The sequence below is a fragment of the Accipiter gentilis genome, chromosome 25 (genome assembly GCF_929443795.1).
Source record: "Accipiter gentilis chromosome 25, bAccGen1.1, whole genome shotgun sequence".
NCBI classification, from domain to species: domain Eukaryota; kingdom Metazoa; phylum Chordata; class Aves; order Accipitriformes; family Accipitridae; genus Astur; species Astur gentilis.
Window position 1 is genome coordinate 16,406,799 of NC_064904.1, and position 21,347 is coordinate 16,428,145.

Below are 21,347 nucleotides of genomic sequence, written 5' to 3' on the forward strand. Positions count from 1 at the left end.
AATCAAACTTTACAGAAAGCATGCTGTAATTTTATGATGCGCTTTAATTTGATTCTGTTTAGTTGGAGCAGCCCCCTGGGCAGCCTGGGACCGTACCGTGCAGCGTACGGCTGTGCTTTCAACTAACAGTTCCAGCCTCTTCCAAGGACGTAAATGTTAAAGCCTCCTGTGCAATCAAAGCCAAAAATTACTCTGGGGAGTGAATGAAAAAAAACAGGAGGCCCGCAGGAGCTCACGTTTAAAATACATATTTAATCTTATTAAAGGGATAAGAGCAAAAACATTCAGATCTCTAATATTATTTGCATTATAGCAGTGCCTGAGGGGAGTCAAATAAGCATAGGAACTGGACAAACACCTAGTAAGAAGCACAGAACTTGTCCCACATAACTTGCAATCAAAACAGATAAGCCATAAGGGAAGAAGGAAAACAGACCAAAGAGGGAAAAAGTGGTGGTCTGTGACTACCCTGCCGATGGGACAGAGCCAGGAGTAGGACCTAGGTCACCCAGTTCCCCTACCAGGGTCCTCCTCCTTGGCTCACACTATCTCAAATGCTCTATGTTCACAGCGTGCCCTGGTTTTGCTGTGGTTTGTTTTTTCCCGGCTAGGTTACAAACATGGATGCACAGCTCTTCTGAAAGCCAGGTCCCCTGCAGTCCGGCTTCAGCTGAAGTAAAGCAGGTCACAGGAAAGACCTAGCGTGAGTAAACATTAGCCTAAACTGTGACCTAGTGAAAAGAACCAAATATTTGGAAATGCCACCTATTTTTCCTGTCAATGGAAAATACACCCAGCACTTCAAGCTCTGCCTGTTCCAATACCTCCTATATCCCTGGAGATTGGTGGCTAAGTCTGCACCTGCCATATTCTAAGGGAACCTCAGAAGGACTTAGTGAGCAGTTTGGCTCACATAACTGGCTCTTCTAACGGTCAATTTTTCATCCGGATTAGGGATATTGTCCTGGAATTCATGCAACTCCATCTCACTTCTGTGTGAAGTGACAACTCTTGGCTACAGCAAGCAAACTCCCTGCCCCCATTCTGCTCCATGTTGGTGCAAGATCTGGTTTGCTTTCTACTAAACTGGGATCTTTCGACAGCCTCAAACCAATGAAAATGGTGGCTTGTGTGAACATTTGGAGGTGCTGCAGGGGTGTCATTGATGTAATGGGATCAAATTATGAAGGAAATGTTAAGATACATAATAGCCCCAGATCCCTCACAGCAAACACAGTAGAAGAATCATTAACTGGTAGGACAGAAAAGAACTGTCTCACAAAATGGATTGAAACATTCCACTGAAACAAAGCCCTGTGACGGGAAAGGTGGTGGTTTCCACCCAGGTCCCAGAGGGAAAGTCGGCTCAGCCCAGGATGGGATTTTGTTCAGCGTTAGAGACGGGTCAGCAGACAAGGCACTCTCATGGGATGTGGCACACCAAGGTGTAAATCCTAGGTTTGCCAAAGGACTTGAACTTGGGTCTTCAACATCTCTAGGGATTGCCCTAACCACAGGGCTGTTTGCTATTTTGGTATTAGCTCTCTTACTCACGTAGCATTTTTGTAGTAAAAGTAGAAAAGAAGAAAACCCTGAGTTAATAACAGAAAAAAGTTTTTTTTAGAGGGCTGAAAAATTATTTCCTTCCCCATACTAATTAGTTAGCATCTACCTCACATGCCTGAAACCATCTCTGATGTCTAAAGAACAAGTTGGATGGAAGGGATTTTTGTGACCTGAGCACTACTGGACTTGATTTGAAAGCCAGGAAAATCTGTATGCAGGTACTTATATCTGTCCTTATTGCAGAAATTATTGAAACCCCATTGACATTGCCAGGGGACTTTCCTAACTGAAAAAGGGATATAAGGATCTGTCTTGCAGCATTAAATGTGATTATTATAAAACTTGTCCAGATAGAGCTGGTGGTTCATTTTTCATTCAGACCTTGTCCTTTTTTTTTTTTCTTTTTTTTTTTTTTTTTGGGGGGGGGGGGGGGGGGTAGAGCTGGGAAGGGGGAATAAACCATGACAGATTTTTCACATAAAATTATATGATGTGGTTTTGACTAATATGAACATTTCTGATGTATGTGTCTATACAGCTCTGCTTGTAAAACATTTCGGGAGCCTTGAGCACAAGATGTGTTCTGGTATAGGTGGATTATACACGAACAAGCCGTGCAATGAATGCACACTCACACTCTCCCCAAAACCCCTGTGGGTTGGTAGATATCAAAACCAGAACCCGAAATTCCCTTTTGGAAGCCTTACATACGTGCTTGGAGCTTTCCGCCTGCATTCGATCGACTGATTTACAAAATGAATAGCAGAATGGCTGTCATTTCCCTGCTGATTTTGACAGTGGCTGCACCCTTGTGGCAATCAATGTTTTTTAATGGAAAACACCATGTATTTCAACTGGATTGCTTAGCTATATTTTGGCATTCTGTTTATGACAGACAATTATTTGTTATTGAATCCTTAGTGGTCCATAGCATCAACTTCATTCTAATTACCAAGGCAGCCAAGTAATAGTTTTCTCCATTTACAGATATTTGTAGGACTATAACCAGAAAGCAAGCCATGAGTGACTAGGCCAGTAAACAGAGCAGTTTGCTGACTAGTGTTTGTTTTATAACCTTTGGCACATCTTGATATGTACATAATAATAGTTCTTAACCCATAAATAATATTTTACAGAGGTCACACTATAGTTATTTAAGTTCAGGGGTTTATTTCCCAGAACACTAAGTAGCTGTGAATGAATTATGTTTAGTCTGATCTGCCACAGAAGGGTCATAAACTTATAAGTTGTAGCAAACCATGGAATATTACTCCTGTATGTCAGGCAAACTGTAAATGTAAAAGAATAATGCTTGATAAGGGGAAAGTCTTTTTATTTTGTTAAAGTAATACATGTTCCTAGGGAAAGACTATAAAAAGTCATGTTAACTTAAGTGACAATTTGGGCAATCTCTCCACATACAGCTTGTGAATTCTGCTTGCTACAGGGGACTCTCTCTGCACGTCTGAGAGGCTACAAAATCCATTCTGAGCAGGCAATCTTTTTCTTTCTTGGCTCCCTTTGGCTTACAGTGTCCCAGAATCCACAGGAGGTGATGAGAGAAACTTTTGTGCCTTTGCATAGGGCTAATAAAAAAAGGGGTCATTAAATGTTGCCGATAGCCTGTTCGACTGGAACAGCCGTAGACAAAGAGAAGGCTACTACCTCATTTATTAAGTCTCATGAACACATAAGGGACAGGGAGGGAAGCGAACTAAGCTGCTGATCATCAGGTTAGGGACTTAGATCACTTCGGAGGCTGCTCGGAGCCACCTGGCAAGGGAGGGTATAGCAGAAAGCAGTGGCAGGGAATTGAAAATGAAGACACCAAAGGGACTGTACGTTCTGGGAAAGACGCTGTGTGCAGGAAACAGGAGATGGGAGCGTGCTTTTACAACAGAAGGATGTTTGTTAATTTCAAGACCAGCTGATATAAAGAAATCCAGCCAAAGAGGAGCGGGAAAAGCTCCCAAGTCCTGAAGAGAAGACATAGGCAGTAAGAGTGAGAAAGAGCCTGACCTGCAAGATCTTTGCCTTGATCCCTAAGAGCACACAAGAGTGAGGAAAGCAAGGAAGTGCATCTGAGTCTATATGGGTTTTGGTGCTCATTATAGCAATGACTTCAAAGCAATAACTGAATTTAGAATCTGCTGCAAAACCTGAGTTTCTGTGTGCTTCCACCATCCCTCATCCCCAAAGCAGTGAACTGCAAGGTTAGGGCCCTAGGAAAAGGCAGTTTTAGGCAAGGAGGAAGAGAAACAGTGGCCCTGAGGCTGTTCAGCTGCTGTACCAGCATCTCCTATTTCAGGGAAGAGGTAACGGATCCTGTGCCGGGGTTATGCCCAGGACAGGGCCCCCACTGCCAGCTGATCTGATGAAAGGATGCAGGAGAGCCAGCTGACTGCATATGGGCCCACACTCATGGCCCCAGCAGCAGCTGGCACACTCGAGTGCATGTCACACTTTTCTTCCCAGGGCCTGCCCTGCCTCGCCTGTGGCAGGTACAGCACTGTGCTATCCCCAGCTTTTTGTTACCAGATGAACTGGAGAAAGCCAAGGGCTCTTAAAAATCTGAAAAGTTTCACGGGTGACCTTTAAGGCATGCCGTACTGAGACGGCAACAACTTCCCAAAACAGAAATAAAGTATGAACCAAGAGGATCAATAATGAAGATCGGATCATTCCGGTTCTCCAAAGTTTTCTGACTCCAACCAACTGCTTTGCTCCTGCTATCTGCAGGGGGCCTTGCTGTGAAATTCTATCTGGCCTGGAGACTTTCAAGAAGAGGAGATAAATAAAAATAAAGCAAAAAGTCACCAGCGGCATTTTTCAAGTTTGCACTCCTAGTGCTAGATGCCTAAATCCAGGATTAGCTGTTGTGAGAGTGCTGTGGCATGGTGAGACAGGACCTAGTTCACCACCCAGCTGAGCCCTCTGTTATTTGCAAGTTGTGTTAATGTTCTGGCACTTCCTTCTATACAAAATCAGTCCTGCCTAAATGAATACTTGCATACCGGTGGGGGAGATTTTTAAAGTAAAAATATGACAGTGAATTGTTGAGTTCCCACTGAAAGCCAGCAGGAGATGCATGCCTAACTTGTTCATTTGCCTTGAAAAACTCCAATGAATATTATTTTGAAATTCATTAACTATTGAAAAGAAAATAAAATTGGGGTGATTTTTCTTGACTTCAAGAAATTTAAGAACAAATTATTTCTTCTGTGTGTAACTTGGGAGGGAACTTCGTGGAACTCAAAAAACAAGCCTTTTAAAAAAAATAAAAGCACTCTTAAGTGTCCTGACTGTACTGCAAGTATTCCAATTCATAGATGCTTTGTTATGATGCTGAATTAAAATTGAATTGTAATTTCTGGGGGTGGGGGTCTAAAACCAAGGGGTTCTGTGAACAGCATAACTTCTGAAACCTGGTTTCCCATGGCTGTGTCTCATGCTTGGATCAACCTGTGTCTAATATAGCATGAACTCCAGCAGAGGCTTCTCCTCTTCTTGGGGCCTTAAGTATGACTGTTCCTCATGTATTTCCCATTTCTATTAATACAGCAGAGGCTGTGCTGCAGCCTTTCTCTCGGGGAGAGGGGCACTCATTTGCATCTTTCCCTTTTACACAGACACCTGTTTCCATAAAACCTGTAGGAATCCTCTGTGAATGCTTACTTTGAATCTTCTTCCTGCTTGTCTGATTTGGTTGACATTCACTAAAAATTTCAAAACTTTTCTTGTGTGAATGGAAGCCAAAAATACTGGCATGGGAAAATGTGATCTATTAGGTAATTTTGTTTGTTTCCTTATCCATAATGATAATTTCAGCTATATTTTATCACTGAGTTTATTGATTGTGAAATTTCAATACAAAATAATGGGAAAATGAAATAAATTGACTAACCATAATATCTCCTACGCCCAAAGAAGTTTAAGGAACCGAGGCCTTGGGCTCCCTGGTGATCCAAACAAGTGAAGTGTCACAAAGCTCCTGGCTGTGCTCTATGAACATCCATTTCAGAGATACCAGCATGAGGTCATGTTGTATTTTTTATTATCTGTATTTTAATTCAAGCATTTGAGATAACAGCAAATAACATCACTGTTATATAAAGCATAATAATTGCTCAGGCCTTTACTTGCCACCCTCAGCCACCAGACAACAGTGGGATATAAAAAGGTTCACAGGTATTTCCTAGGGAGTGAAACCTCAGGAAACAATGTAGCAGAAAGACTACCGGTTTTCAAGGCCGCTTTATACATAGGTGCTATTGCCCTTGACTGGACAGAAGATACATAGTGACACTGCTACATTTCTAGGGCTTACACAGCCAACAGGACTGGAATTGAAGGTCTTGTGCTTGATTTCTGAGTGCAATACATTTTGTTTCATTCTGGTAAAGAGGACATTTACAAAACAAGGTGTTTTAAACCCTGACATAATTGTCTGATCAGAAGGAAACATCAGCTTATTACTTACTCAATACATTGTATTTATTCAATGCTTTAAATAATAGCATCCTTGAGGGCATCGTCTGTTTGTGACAAGCAACGTACAAGTAAAGAATGAAAAAAGCTCATCTTCTCCCAAGAGGTCTCATGCCCATACCTAGTTCTGTTAAACATATGGGAATTTCAGCATCTGGGCCCATAGGCACGTTAGTGACCATCAGTTCCTTGCTGCCTACACCTACCTGTTACAAACACAGCCACTCTGTGTTGTTCACAGAAGACATCACTTTAAGCTGCAGTTTTCCGTGCCTGCACTTTTTGCTGAACTGAAAACCTACACTGGTGTCACTGGAATTTCTAAGGAAAGCTTAGTCAAGCAAGCAAAGTCAATAGCTGTTGGTTGCCTAAATAAAACTGGAAGTGTCCTTTTGAAAATCCTAGCCCTGGAATTTTAGGTGCACCAGAAATAAAAAATTACTCTTGTTGCTGCTCTTACTAAATACAATATAGGATAACTCATTCAAGATTCTCTATTTATCTTTTCTAGACATGAATCATTTCCTAGCACCACAAAGCATCACTCAAGCACTACTCTTTGCTCCCTATAATTTAGTGTAGTCAACCTTGACTAATCATCCTAATTATTTCTGGTACTTAGGCCTGTAGCACATCTCCTCCCCCCCAAATATACACATGCAAAATTAACAATACTTTGAACATATCATGTTTTCTTCCCAGCTTTTAAAAGTAACATTTCTAAATTAAAATGAGATCATTATTTATTAATTACAATAGTGCCTAAAAATCCCAAATACTATTTTTCAAACAGAACACAGATAGAGATGTAAAAGTCCTATAGATGAAAGGCCCAGAAACACAATCAAGTTACAGCAGTTTCAATTACCACAGGTCAGCAAAACTGTAGTTATTGAGCATGTGCATGTTCTTAATCCGTTGCAGATAAGACATGAAATGGATTAACTCAAACCTCTCTTAGTCAAATGTAAGTCAATGTATTTTACCTTGCTTTTGTTGCATGGCCCCAGTGAAGAGGTACTGCTTAGCTGTGGTGTTAAGCCAGGGTAACTCATCAGGGCACCTGAGCCCTATGGAACTCCCTGTATCACCCAGGCATGGGTGCAATCATCCCTGCAGACCACAGGTATATGGGGTACTACAAAGCACAACGCCAAACACATGTGCTTCCTACTACCCTCTGCAAAAACGGCAGATTAATAGATAATTAACATGTATTGACTTGTCTTGTGGTGCTTATAAAATGTGTTTTGCATTATGTTTTTGTAACAGTTGGCTAGCAAGCCTTGACCTGCAAGGGTTAGGACGAATACCTGCACAGCTGGAGCCTTCGGTGGCCAATCACAGTCCTGCTCTCATCATTTCCCGGTTTTATAAATGTAAATATTGGAGGTCTTGTTTAAACCTTCAGAACCTAAACATGTCATCACTATTAATAACATATGTTATAAGACACCACATGCTGGCAAAATAACCTGCAGTAAATGACACCAAAAATATTGAAAAGCTTAGCATAAAATTGAAACTCGTTAATGGTACACTGTGCAGTTTGGCATACAACTAGAGACAAGAATTCCACACAATGGGACTGTGTGAGTGCTAACAGCAGGCTCCCACAAGATAAAATAAACTTGTTTTATGGACATGAGGAATTGATTTTTAATGAGATTCTGCTCGGCCGTAACATCATCCTGGGAGGGTGAGCTGGTTTTCCCCTTGCCTCTGGTGCAAAATTATAGTTTGCAGAATAAAGACGCATTTCAATTAGGCCAATGGATTTGCACCTTCATCATATTAAGTGAAAAGTAGGTGTTATCCCAGGTCTGGGTATAAAATGGTTGTTAAAATGCCTACATAGAAGACCTTCTCTTCCTTGCATTACCTATCTGTATGTTCTAGCATCAGGAGGTCAGCCTACAAGCAGAACATGCGCTCCTTGAGTTCTTTAGGAGATAAATTACCTCGCAAGCTTATTTGCTGAAGGACAGAAGATTAGTAAAAAAAGGGATAAATCTCTCTCTTTAGAGAAGCTGATTACAAGCCTTTGAATTTATCTTTTCATGTCCAGGTCTCAACTGCTGTTAAGAAAACATTAAAATGTAAAGAGCTTATCAAACCTGCAGTTTGATGTCAAATCACTGACACATTCAGTCACAGCAAGAAAGGACTGTCCCTTTGCTGCCTATTCACATTTGATTATCTTCCTTATTCATTCCATCAGTTAAAATGAATACTAAACCTCCTCTTTGAACCCCAGAAAGAAAACCAGAGTCAAACAGATGGATAGTGTCTTGTAACCAGGCAGAACTTGGAGAAAAACAGAAGACAAAAGCAAGAACAACTATCAAGCCTCTTCAGCTTTAAATTCAAAACATTTTCTTTACAAAGAAATCACACTTTTGCTTCCCAAATCAATGTCACTTGGCCCTGAACAAGCTGAGCTGCACAGTGCTGTTGCTTTTCTTTCCTCTCTGCTGTTACGGTTTGCACTGTTTGTGTGCAATCATTGGCTTTTAATTGCCTTCTATTGCCTATTTCATTTGTCAATAAATAGAAAGTGCAGACCTATCACCAAAGGCCTTACATCTGTTTCTCATACATCTTAGCCACCCATGGTGCCTTAAGCTAAAGCTATCCCCTACTGCTAACCAGGCTACCAGTTTATTAGGGTTTTTTCCCTGCCCTTTTAAAAAGATGAAAGTTCCTAAAAGCTTTTTTTGTGCAAGTGATGGTTGAAGTTAATGAAGTAAGCATCTGTTAGGTGAGAGAAGGTCACCCTGGGGTTGGGCACCTCCCAGTGGTGGAACTGGCATTAACCCAGCGATTAGTATGTGATGACAACACCTTAAAGATAATTAGTTGACAATGAGTTGAGAGCCTGTTAACCCCTTTAACACCTTATAGTTTATGATTATAATGAAACACTTTGGGACAAAACAAAATAGATCTAGTTTTCCTTGAGTGATTTACCATTTCTTCCGTGTTTCACTTATCATTTTTGTGACCTTCTTCCAAAGAAAGAAACAGCTGCCAGCAGCACAGAGCATGTTTCTTTATCTTCATCAACCAGGGCTGAAATGCAGCACCAGCTTTCTGTCCATTTTTCTCCACTACCTATGAGGTTAAAGACTGTTTGGCCTGGGGTAGGGGCCATTGCTGGGGTAGATACATGAGAACAGATACATGTAAATTAATGTCATCGCTCATGTGACTGGAGGCTGAAATGTCAAGCTAATTTTTTTTTTCAGGTGTTTTTTCACGCTGATGCAGACATCCCCCTAAAATTTTAATGGAGGCCATTGGATTTGACTCACCTGAATGTTACAGCTGGGCGCACTCAGGCTTTCCTCAGAAAGAAGGGCTACTTAGCAGAACAAGAGAGAGGCTTTTATAAACAAAGTTGTAAGAAAGGCAGGATCAGACCACAACTCCATTTAAGTGAAGCAAAGAGGAAGCAGCATTGATCATGGGTGTGGGGAGACAAGGACGAGGAGGAAGCAAATGGAGAACAACTGGCAGCCTGCTGTGATTTATATACACTGGCATTTCCCATCTTCGTTCATTCATTCATTGTGTTTAATCATGACATGAGCGCTCAAATGAATTATGACTGGCAGTAGCTCAAGAAATTTGGCAATAGCAAAGTAAAACAAATCTGTGCACAGCATTCAAGAAAAGCCTGTCTTGAGATTCAAAATAAAATTCCATTCATTTTAAAAAGATATGGCTTTTGCTTCCCTCTTCCTTTGCACTTTCTAGTTCAATGTGATAAAGGCAGTCCTGGTGAGAAAATTTTATGAGAACATGTCCTTGCACCATTTTTTGACACAGACCCAGAACAAGGACTTGTCTTGCTTTCATTAGGTTTAGCGTCGGACTTCTATTGATTTCAACAGGAACAGGCTTCATGTTTAGTATGTACCCAAATACATGGCTATCATCTAAGCTACTCTGAAAACTTTCTGAAACGTGCCCATAATTAACAATTACCAGGGTACTAAGATGCACAATAGTTCCACACAATTCTCATTTCTCCTGTGCCTCCCATTTCAGTCCTTTACAGTGCTTTAAAAACATCAGTAAATTAAGTTCCATTGTGGCAAACCTTCCCTGGAGAGACTTTTATTCCCAGGTGACAGGCAAGGCAGGGCTTGCAAAGGATACCCACAGCAGTTACAACCCAGACCTCCTGGCTCCCAGCCTTGTGCTTAACTGCTAATTAAATACATCTAGATTAATGCAGAAAATGTAGAGAGTTTTGTTATGCTTTTTAGATTTAAAGGCAATATATAGATTCAGCACTGTATCGAATGTCCATAAACTAAAAAATAAAGTATTTCCAGCAATTTCTAAGTCCCTTATTAACTAGTTTGTACTACTGGGTAGTACTGAGCTTAAGGAAAACTTGCTCTCATTTATCTTAATAGAATTCTAGGAATAGAAAGACTGTCCTTCTCCAAAAGTCAAGACTGATTCGCCTCTCTGATGTTATGACCATCAGTTCTTCTAGCAGTGAAAGAACTCATAATAACTTCATCTTAAACACAGTTAGCGAATGTAATTTGCTATTGTAGGTAGATGGGTCATAAAATCAGAATTCCTGGAACACACCATTGATTGTTTGAGTCTTGATGATTAAATGTGATTCAGGGCTAATTAATCAATCCACTCCATGACAAAGCAGAAAAATATGTTTAAAATGCCATATAGAATCAGATTCTCTTGCCTGAGGGGTATGGGTCTCATATTGGTATTTAGATTTATTGGTTCCTCTTCCTGCAAGCCTTAAATGCATGATTAGTCACAATGTTAAGTACAGAATTATTTGTCTGACTATGAATTTCAAAAATATGGCTCATAATTAATGATGGAATAAAAAGGACAACTTTATGGGCTGAAAGACCAGCTAGTATAAAAAGGCCTGGCTCCATTGGCTTCAGCAGAACTACAGAAATTTATGCCAGCTGAGGATCTGTCCTCATCTCTACAAAATCTTTTTTAGCCAGTTATTTCCTTTATCCATTTTTAAACTACTGTAGAACATTGCTCTGGGGAACCCATCTAAAATATCTGTTTATAGTGGGATTCTGTGTTAAGCTGCACAATCTTGTTGAATTCAGTTTTTACCTGCCTTTCTCGTTATCTCACCAAAAATGATGAAAACTCATGCTGATTTCAGCATACATAAATCCAGAAAACACACAGCTTGGACAGGTATGTTGGAAACAGCAGCTACACCAAAGTCTTAAAAATAGCTGGATGTGGAATAAGTGGAATTATCAAGCACGTCGAAGAACAGTGCTGTTTTTTTCGTACAATTCACAACTTCTTTCAAAGATGCTTACAGCACTGTTGCCACCACCCTGCTCTGTTGTGGGCTGCTGCCTCCTCAGGGAGGGGTCAATCCAGCTCACTTTCCAGCTGGATTTGCATTATGCCAGCAAAATGGTAACAGCTGGTTTGGTTTTGTTGATCATAAAGTACTTCCTTAAGAATTTTCAAGCCATATAGTAAGGTGTCCAGTCATTTTCAGCTCTCAATGAGAAAAATTTGTCAATATACAAGGATTTGCATATTAGGTATTTCACCCCACCATCTAATCTCACAAATAGGGCAAACCAAAGCATACAGGCTATATAGGTTAGGTATTTTGATGGAGCAACAGTATGTTATCCATGTCTTATAACCAGGAAGGAATAGTATGAGTGGGACATTTTGACAGACATTATTATTACTACTTAGTTTCACAATGTTGTTCTACAGAGGTGTGACAGCAGCCAGAATGCAAAGCCATGCAATGGCTAATCTCATCAGCAGCTTCTGTGACAGCATTCTTACTAACCAGCAAAACTCTCCCAGATTGGAGAGAAGCAGGAACAGGATGGACATGCACATCCTGTTGTTCAGTCATGAAACCTACTCGACTGTCTGCTCAGCAAAATGGTCACTGCTTAAGCAAATGTCTTCAGCTGAAGAAGTTACCAGCATTAAGTCATTTGAAAAAAGAAGATCTCTGATGAGCAGCACTGCAGATGGAGAAACTTTCCATTGGTATAGAACTAAATAAATACTCCTCTTTCAATGTCAGCAAAATGCCTCCGCCAGCACAGCCAAGAAAAAGAAGGAAACCAGCGTGGGAGCCAGCACACAACCTTGTTTGGGGCTGCTTGAGACAGGAATGGAGTCTGATATGTTGCCATTTTCCATACACTGGCCATCACGGAAAAATAAAGTGACAGAAATAAACTTTGTGGGACTTCAAAAAGATGAACAAAATTTTCCAGACCCCCTCATGATTTTACAGTGTTAAAAGCTATTGCTAGATCAACCAACAAATTTTCTCCCAAGCCCTTTTCCTGAAGTTGACAGACATCCTATGTATAGAGTGTGACCAGATCTAAATCCACTAAAACTTAGGGAAATGTTGAGACCACGTGAGGATCTTTTCAGTAACAGAGACTAGGAAAATGCCAGGAGAATGTCATAGTTTGCTTTGTCACCGTTATGTTTAGAGAAGTTTATACAAGTTGCAAGCCCGTGTCATTGACTTTTGCTTTCAGATAATGCTAAAGATTTAAGCAAGCTTCCTTCTAGAAGGGTGATCACATTCCTCCAAAGGTCACTTGTCCTTACGTTTATTTAATAGCAGCCTATGTTTGTCATGTCCCATACCATGATTATCTGTGGCCTGTTCTTCAGGCCAGAAATGTCACTGCAACTCTATTATGTCTTATTAGTACTGCTGCTGTTCTGCCCATGAATGCCAGCTTTGAGAGATTTCCCTATTTATACAGCAGCTGGTATCTGTTCTGAAGGCTCTTCCAGTATCCACAGCTCACTCAGTAGAAAGTAACACCAATCCCGTCATTTTCTCTGAACCACATTGTCTAATTTATTCTAAATTATAAAGGTAAGTGACTTAAGACCCATAATAAAGAGGCATCAAACCTTAACAATCCTCTTTTCAAATGAAAGTTTCCGTGGATAAAGAGTCTGCTTCTGCCCAGGTCAGACTAACTTTTTATAGTTTGAATTTAAGGGCAGGAAGGGACTTATGCAGCGTGTTGCTTCATGGGAGACCTTGGCCATTTGACAGACATGTCCAAGGGCCACCCGGCATGGGAGACTGGAAGTTATAAAAAGAATCTCTTACCACCCGGCATGGGAGACTGGAAGTTATAAAAAGAATCTTTTACCAGCCCTTTTAGGGAGGGACAGATACTGACTTCATTTTCTGGAGGAGAAGACAAGAGAATTTATCGTAGAATTAGAAGGCTCTGAGCGAAGAGCATGTGAGAGGGGTGAGGAAACAAAAGAGCAAATATGCAAGAAGTGTTTATTTTTTTTAATTTATATATTTCTTTCAGAAGCAGATGTAGATTAGTACCATTATTAATTAACAAAATCAGAAAACTTTATTAATCAGTTATCTGTGTTTCAGCTATTATGTGCCTCTGAAAATATGACCTCTAAGACCAGAGAACATAAAAGCTTGGAGCTCTGCAGAGGGTATTTGTACTAGCTGGAGCATCTTTGAGGCTTTGTGGAGGTTTCAAGTGGACAATAAGGTCCACTTTTGCAAAAGAAAACAAAGAAAAGGCACCTTAGGAAGCATGCCAGATAGAGGAGGACTGAGGTCATGTTATGCCCAATCCATACCAAGGGAACATTAAGGATAAGCAGGCCTTGTGTGGTGAGACCAGTTGTGTGTCCAGCTGGAGAAACTCTACCGGGGCCATGTGACATGCAATGTTCAGTTTTCGTTAACATCTGTGTGGTCTAATTTTCTATTACTGTCAGCAAGTTATTTCTAGGAGTGCCAGGTTATTTTGTCCATAAACGTTGTCCCCATCACACATTTCTAATTTTAACCCTATTTGTCTCCAGTTGATTTACATTTGGCCAGAAGCAAATTACCTATTGGAAGCATTTATTGAAAATTAATTAGGTGGCTAAAATACCTCTAGCAGATTCTGTTAACAGTGTCTGTTCCTTGTGGCTCTCCAGAATACAGCATTTTCCAGTTAAAACACCTAGCAATTAAAAAAAAATCCATAAAGTAAATGATATAATTAGTTCCAGAATGGAACTTAGCCTCTTTGAAATCAGATGCTTTCTTCTAAGGCTACAGTGCCATACAATAGCAAGGGGTTTATAGTGCCAGGGGATTTTCGATAGAGGAGAGAGTAAGCACTTACAATAGCTAAGCCACTGCATGAAGCAAAATGAAGGTGTCCTTGCTTGCTTAAAATTGACCAGACATACAGGATAACTGTGCAAATACCAAAGTGGGGAAGAGGAGAGAAGACAACGTGTATGAACACAGATTAAAAGCAAAAATACAAAATTAAATCAGAGGCAATAACAGCACCCAAGAACATGGAAAAATACACTGCATCTCTCTAAAGAAAAGCCAGGATGTTAACATGATTTACTGCAAATAGTTCCACAACATTAAAATGAGTTTTTATTTTCTGTGTGTGCTGCTTCAAAGAACAACTCTGTGGGCTCATAAAAATGCAGAGAACAAATAGGGGCCTCTAAGACCAATTTATATGCCATGCCCACTGTGCACTGAGACACATATAATCTGTAAAATGTCAGCTTCAAAGTTCCACAGAGATTGGTGTTAACCCTGACCTCCGACCTTGCCGACTCTAGCTGGGCCCTCATGCTCTCTTAACCAGCTGTTTTAGATAAATGTGCTCCATTTTTAAAGAGATTGTCTCAGAGTTTTACGTGAATAGTAGTAATATTATTAACTCTCGCTGAAAAAACCACCTTAACCGAGAGTCTTTACAGATGGGCCAATCAAAGTCTTACCCCATGCAGAGAGTGGTGGGTTAATAAATATGTCATTGGACTGAAAATATTTAAACAACACCGGGAGAAAAGAGCAAGGCATACGACAAAAGGAAAGCATATTAGTACTGTTTCCTGTCAAAATACACAGAGGAAGCACTTTACTTTGACCATTTTCCTCATAAAGAGACACGGTAGGCCAAAACAAACAAAGCTAAGGAATCTGGTTTATCCCACTGTTGGATACTGAGGACTATCAACTTAAATGAAGTAAGGTTGAGTGACCAAAACCAGGGTCTCCTTGACAAGACTGTTAATTGAACATATCAGCAAAGGTAATCACACAAACTGTGGCCCCATCGATCAATACTTCCATTTTATAAGGCCTTGTATATGTTTTTCATATTTTACTTTATCTATTTCTCCAAAGGTAGGTGGGTGATTAGCCTCTCATAGTCTGTCGGAAGTCCAAAAGTATGATGTAGCCTGCTGGTTTGGCAAACCATGGACAAAGTCTAAATCATCCTCTTGGAAGGAAAATGTTGAAGTTCAAGGGCAGACAGTATATTTTAGACAACAAAGAAGCAGCTGGTGTCCACTCATAATAAATAAAAATAAGTTGGGGTCAGAAATACAAGTCAACTGTCTCTGCATTCACTGAACATGAGCCAAAGACAACTGGAGTCAAAGGGAAAGCTCAGAATGATTTCATGAGGTTTTGACTCAGACCCACTGTGAATCCAGACCTACTTCTCATGTAGATGGGGTGAGAATACATCCACAGATTTCACAGGACTTGGGTCTGGCTCTTCAGCATTGCATTCAGAAAACACCCACCCTTCTTTTTTTGCTACTGATATGTTGAAAAACTTTCTGAATAGATTAAAGATGTAACTCCTTAGAAGCCACAACAAACACAAAAATACTGCATGTCAGTTAAAAAAATAGAAGATTTAGAAATATTGCTGTTCTTTAATAAATAAAAAAGTATTTCAATTCAAGCCACTGTTTAAAATATTGCAGCCAAATTGTTTTCACACTATTTAGTTTCAGGGACCACAGTACAAACCAATCTTCTCACTGTGCTTCTAAACCCTCACTATAGTCTTTCTGGGTTAGCAGATAACGATAATGTTGAGAAATCAAATACACAACTGTCAGATCATGGAAAGTTAGAACTGAAAGCTCAACTTTTGCTCTTCCCTTCAGTACCTCATGACTCAAAAAAGAAAACCTTCCTATCATTACCAGTTGTTTGATTGCTACTGTAATACAAACAATAATCTTATTCACTCACATTCACAGTACCCTGCCTGCAAAATTGACTTAGTTTTAAGCATCAAAATGAGACTGACAAGGAAGAGGAGTTTGAAGAATAACTCACCATCATCCAAGCTTTAGCATATTTAAACATCTGTTTTCTCAGCTGTCTTTACCTTAAAGTTTGAAATTTTCCAAATTCTTTGACAATGCCAACAAATTAGGTTTGAAAGTTATTTTCCACATTACCGGATTCATGTTTTCTAAACAGAGCATAACCTCCCGCTAGAAAATGCAAAACACACACACACATATGCACTGGTGAGAGAATGTGACAGACACACAACAAATGAAAAGGGACAGAAACAAACAGAAGCTTCAACAGATATAACAAATACAAACAAAAAATTACAAATAAATACAAGTAATAAATATAATAAATAAAAACCTGTAATTATTTAATATTTATTATTGCATTTATATAATTTAATATTTAATGTAATATAAAAAATCTAAAATACTTTCCAACAGAGGAACCATTAGGAAGTCTGAGGACAGGATGTACAGAAATCCTTTACATAGGATTGATCTGTGGCTGCTTCTTTGTCAGCCGCCTTTAGTACATAAATTGGCTCCCTAGAAAATCTGTTTGTTTTTGAAATGTAATCTCCTTAAATGGCATGGGAGAGAAAATTAGTTTAAAGTACAGGCAAAACAAGTTTGTGAAGGTAAACATTTTGTTTTCTAAATCCCCAAAATAGGTTAATAGTTTTGAGTTCTGTGAACTTCAGGAGGTTTGCCTTTCCCCACATGAAATATTTACTTCCTGTTTCCACTTGTGTCAACAGAAATTCTGTTGACTAACAGGGAAGCAAAAAAGGGCAGGAACGCATGAACCAACCTAAATAAGAAACATGTTGCTTAATGCTTGTTTATGGTGAAAATCCAATTATGGCTCCTCAGGATGTCTGAACAGTATGACAAAGCCCTTGGGAAGTAGTAGATTGTCTTGATTTCAATTACACCTCTTTCGAGGAATAAGAAGCTGTTCATCCTTGAAGTTGATCCATTTTTTTAAACCAAATATTTTTTCTACTAGAACCATGAACTCATCTTTGCCTTTCCCTAGGATGCTATGAGCTCTGTGTGGAAATCCAACAGAAACCATATCATGGAGCAGCAGTAACCCTCTTTGTAAACCGCCCACAAATTTGGAAATCTAACCTTACACTTCTCTCTGCATCACCTCTGTATTTTGCACATCCAGTGTAGGGCTTTGTCCTCCCCCTCTTCCCCCTTGGCACAGCTTGCTTGGTAGCACTTCCATGTTACTGGTTCCCTTTAAAACTCTCTGTGGGAAAAAAAGCTTCTCTTGCTCACCCTTGATCTGGTCACTGCCTCTTTTGTGTTAATGTAGACATCACAGCCCTGTGGTTAAGGTACTGGCCTCATATTTGGCAAACTCGGGTTCACATTCTTTCTCTACCAAGGACCTCCTGTGTGGCCTTGGATGAATCACAAAAGGCTTAATCATAAAGCATCTTTTGGTGCCCAACTCACAAACACAGATCTTCAGCACCCTAGGTGCAGTGCTACTTGAGCCTGTGTGTCTAGATTACCATCCTCACAGTCTCTTGTTGCTGGACATGTGTACAACCACTCCAATGCTGAGCACGTGTACAGCTACAACTCTTCAGCCACAAGGAAACATTTACCAGATCCCACACAGCACAAAACATCACAAAGAGAGATGTGTGGAAAGGTGTTGCTTTTATATATCCAGTATAGAGAAGGTGGGAACTTTCTCCACAGATGTGCTAAGCTTCACATTTTTTCCTGCTCAATTCAAGCCTCTCACCTTCCTAGAGATTTTCCTAATTACTGCACTATAGGATACTTGGAGGTAGGACTTTTTCAGTCTCTCCTGCTTGTACAAAATAATTAAATGCTTACTGGAGCAACTGCTGTTGCCTGAGTGATTGTGCTAACCACCAAGCTAGAATAATTCACCCTCTGACCCCTCACACATCTAAGCGTTTAGAAAAATTACTCCTTGTAACATTACGGAGCTGCAGTTTTCAACAGTTTTCAATTTACAAGCCCCCTAATTTTTTTTCCAAAAGAGGTATGTATCCTTGTATAGAGAATTTAAACCAACTGACAATAGGCCTGCTTCTGTTACTTGTTTTTCATGGACCTCTTGGAGTATTCTACAGACTCCCAGAGGTACACAGACCACAGGCTGAAAAACACTGTTGCAAAGGAAAAAAAGCACAGGTTTAATAACATTGGCTCATTCTCCTGACGCCTTAAGACTACTGCCTTCATAATGCATGTTCTGCAGACCTTGGCTCTGAGAAGACGGAATATGAGACGCAATCTAGATGTTCACCTGCCAAGTGAGGAAAATCCTTTCCTTTCCCAATGAGACACAAGTATTGGCACAGGAGGTCCCTAAAACCAAGTGTTTGCTGTTGTGGTGATATGCATTCAAAAAAGACAGATGTGTGTGAAACAAGATCCTCAATTCCATAAGATCCCACTGTACTATAAGAAAGTCATACGGGAACTCTGACACAAGTGGAGACTGTTAAGTTTTGAATTGTGAAAGACATGGTTTCTCCCTTTCCCCCTCCCTGCAAACAAAAAGGAAGGGAAAGAGACATGTCCCTACCTGGTGTTGATGGAAAGCACATTTCAGCTACTCTGGAGTAATTTCTGAGCTAGGGTTTATGGTAATAATGTCACAGCTGCAATACCTGATTGTTAGAATCACCCTAAGATATTCATGATGAGTAGGAGCTCAGCCTGAACATGGTAAAAAAAACGCAATAACAAAATCAACAAAGTTGCAGACATTCTGACATCTTATTTCTCTAGAGTTAGAGTGGATTTTGCACTTGTAGGTCTGTTTTGTAATCACTTTATGCTCCCTTTAATCACTGAAGAGAATGAACTAGACCACTTCCAGATTTAGCTCATCTGAATTGCTTTGGACATCTTCAATAAGATAAACCACACGCTCCATGTGCCTCTCTCCATAGGCTATAAAGAAATGCAGAATATTAGCACAGTGCAGAGGACTACACTGTAGGCACTTCCATTTAGAGAAATGAAACCCACCCCTCACAATTAACTAGTGCTGGTTCAAATTTTCTGGTGGAATAGCAAAAATGCAATGTCTTCAGCAAAGAAAACATCCATTTCTGTAATCAACTTTGCAGACACATTTTTATTTTCCTGTTGGGAGCCTGGTATATTTACCTTTGGTCAATATTCATTTCTGCACACATGACTCACCAAAATAGGGGCTGCAGGCCAAGTACCTCAAGGCCCTGTAGGCTGCGATGCGTAGCTGGACTATGTTTCCTGTGATGGACTGTGGCAGTTTTGGCAACTGGGAAAGAAAAATCCAGCTACTACTTATCTGGAGCTGGAACAAACTCCTGTAATCTGGGCTTGCATATGAAGGGGATTGGGATGAAAATGCTGAAGAGCTGAAAGCCAGATGACGGACGAGCAGAGACTGAGCTTATTCAAAAAGAAAGCCTCCTGGAAGCAAGCAGGGAACTGAAGCAGCTCAGGAGTCCAGTGACTGTAGTATACTCAAAATGAAATCCTGCTTCAAATCAATTACATAAGTATTTTGCCTTGGGGAAAAAAATATAGGCATTTTAATAAATTCCAGTGTATTTCTGCAGCACATAGACTACAGAAGAGTAATTAAGATCATGATTAAATTTTCAGTAAAAGGCTAAAGCGGGAATATGAGGAATAATGTAGGTATTGGTTGACATTGCATTACTGTGTTTTTCCATTGCATTGGTTATGGTAGATGTTTGCCAGTTGGCACTAAGCAGCACAGTGTTCAGTTGTCAGATGATTACCAACCATGACATTGTCAGGTTTCCTGATTTCTAATTCCAGAGGAGCTTGCCCAACAGTATTCACAGTTATAATATCTATGGAAGGGGAAATCTGTGTGCTCATAGTTTGTCATTTTTTTCTACCTGAAGTAGCACTTCTTCCCAAAATAGTATTTTGAGCATAAGTTCTTCCTTAGCATAGTGCAGAGTTAGGAGAATGAAAGCAGATGCTGATGGCTGTAACATGAATATAACGTAAAGTGGGAACAACCATTTCTTTGGGGGAGAGAGCTAGTCTTCCTCTTCCGGGTTCGTGAAGCTTCAACAATGGTAAGAATAAGGACAGTAACAGACAGTGACAGGGATAGTGAACAAGAAATAATAGCAGGAACTTAAGATCTTCCTGGCCATTTAAGATGCAAGTCCTGAAACTCTGCAGAGGTCCAGGAACATGACATCCAAAACAGAATCAGAGTGTCTTTGTTGCCAGATGTTGCTCTGAAAAACAATCAATTGGAACAGAATTGAAGATTACCAGTCCATCACAACAGGAGCAGGAGACACATAACCAAGGCTATGTTTCTCAATGCCAAAGAGAAAGAATCACATACAAAATACATCTGAAAACCAAGAACTTTCCGGCACTTAGAAACCAGGTCTCAAAAGCTCCATTTCACCAATAACCTGTTTTTTTCAGAAGCCAAAGCCCAGGCAGTGATACATTAACAGATCTTTAGGCCATAAGGAATCATTGTGTTAACCAAATTAGATCTCCTGCATAACACAAGCACAGAACTTTTCCCTGACACTCCCACATCCAGAACCATGACATGCAATTTGCCTAGGTATCGGATGGAATTTCAGTAATGCTATTTTGCCATTTTAAAAAGTGAGAAGGGCACACAAATCTAATGAGAAGCAGGATGGACATATAGTAAAGCTGTTAAGTGTTCATAGAAACACTACCTCTTCCATGGAACAGTATCCAGTACCAAATTTAAGAGTCCAAGTGATGGAGGTTTAAGCATCCTTAGGCAATGCTTTTGGTGTGATTATATCCTCATGACTATTGTATTCTTTGCCATGAGTTTCCTGCTGCTATTTTTTACATGGTAATTTGAATTTTTTGTTAAAATTCTCATGCCTGGCTCTACATTTGAGAGCTTGATGTAGTTGCAAAACCTCTTTGCTCTCTCTGCCTTCTTCATTATTCTTGCACAAAGAAACATCTCTTTGTGTAAGTTAGGGTTGCTGGAAAAACAAATCTTCACGTTTTGACCATTTGTTTTATATTTATTCTTCCTTTGCTAGGTATCAAACCCACCACTTTTTTTAGAGATAATTTTAGCTTTATTTCCTTAAGAA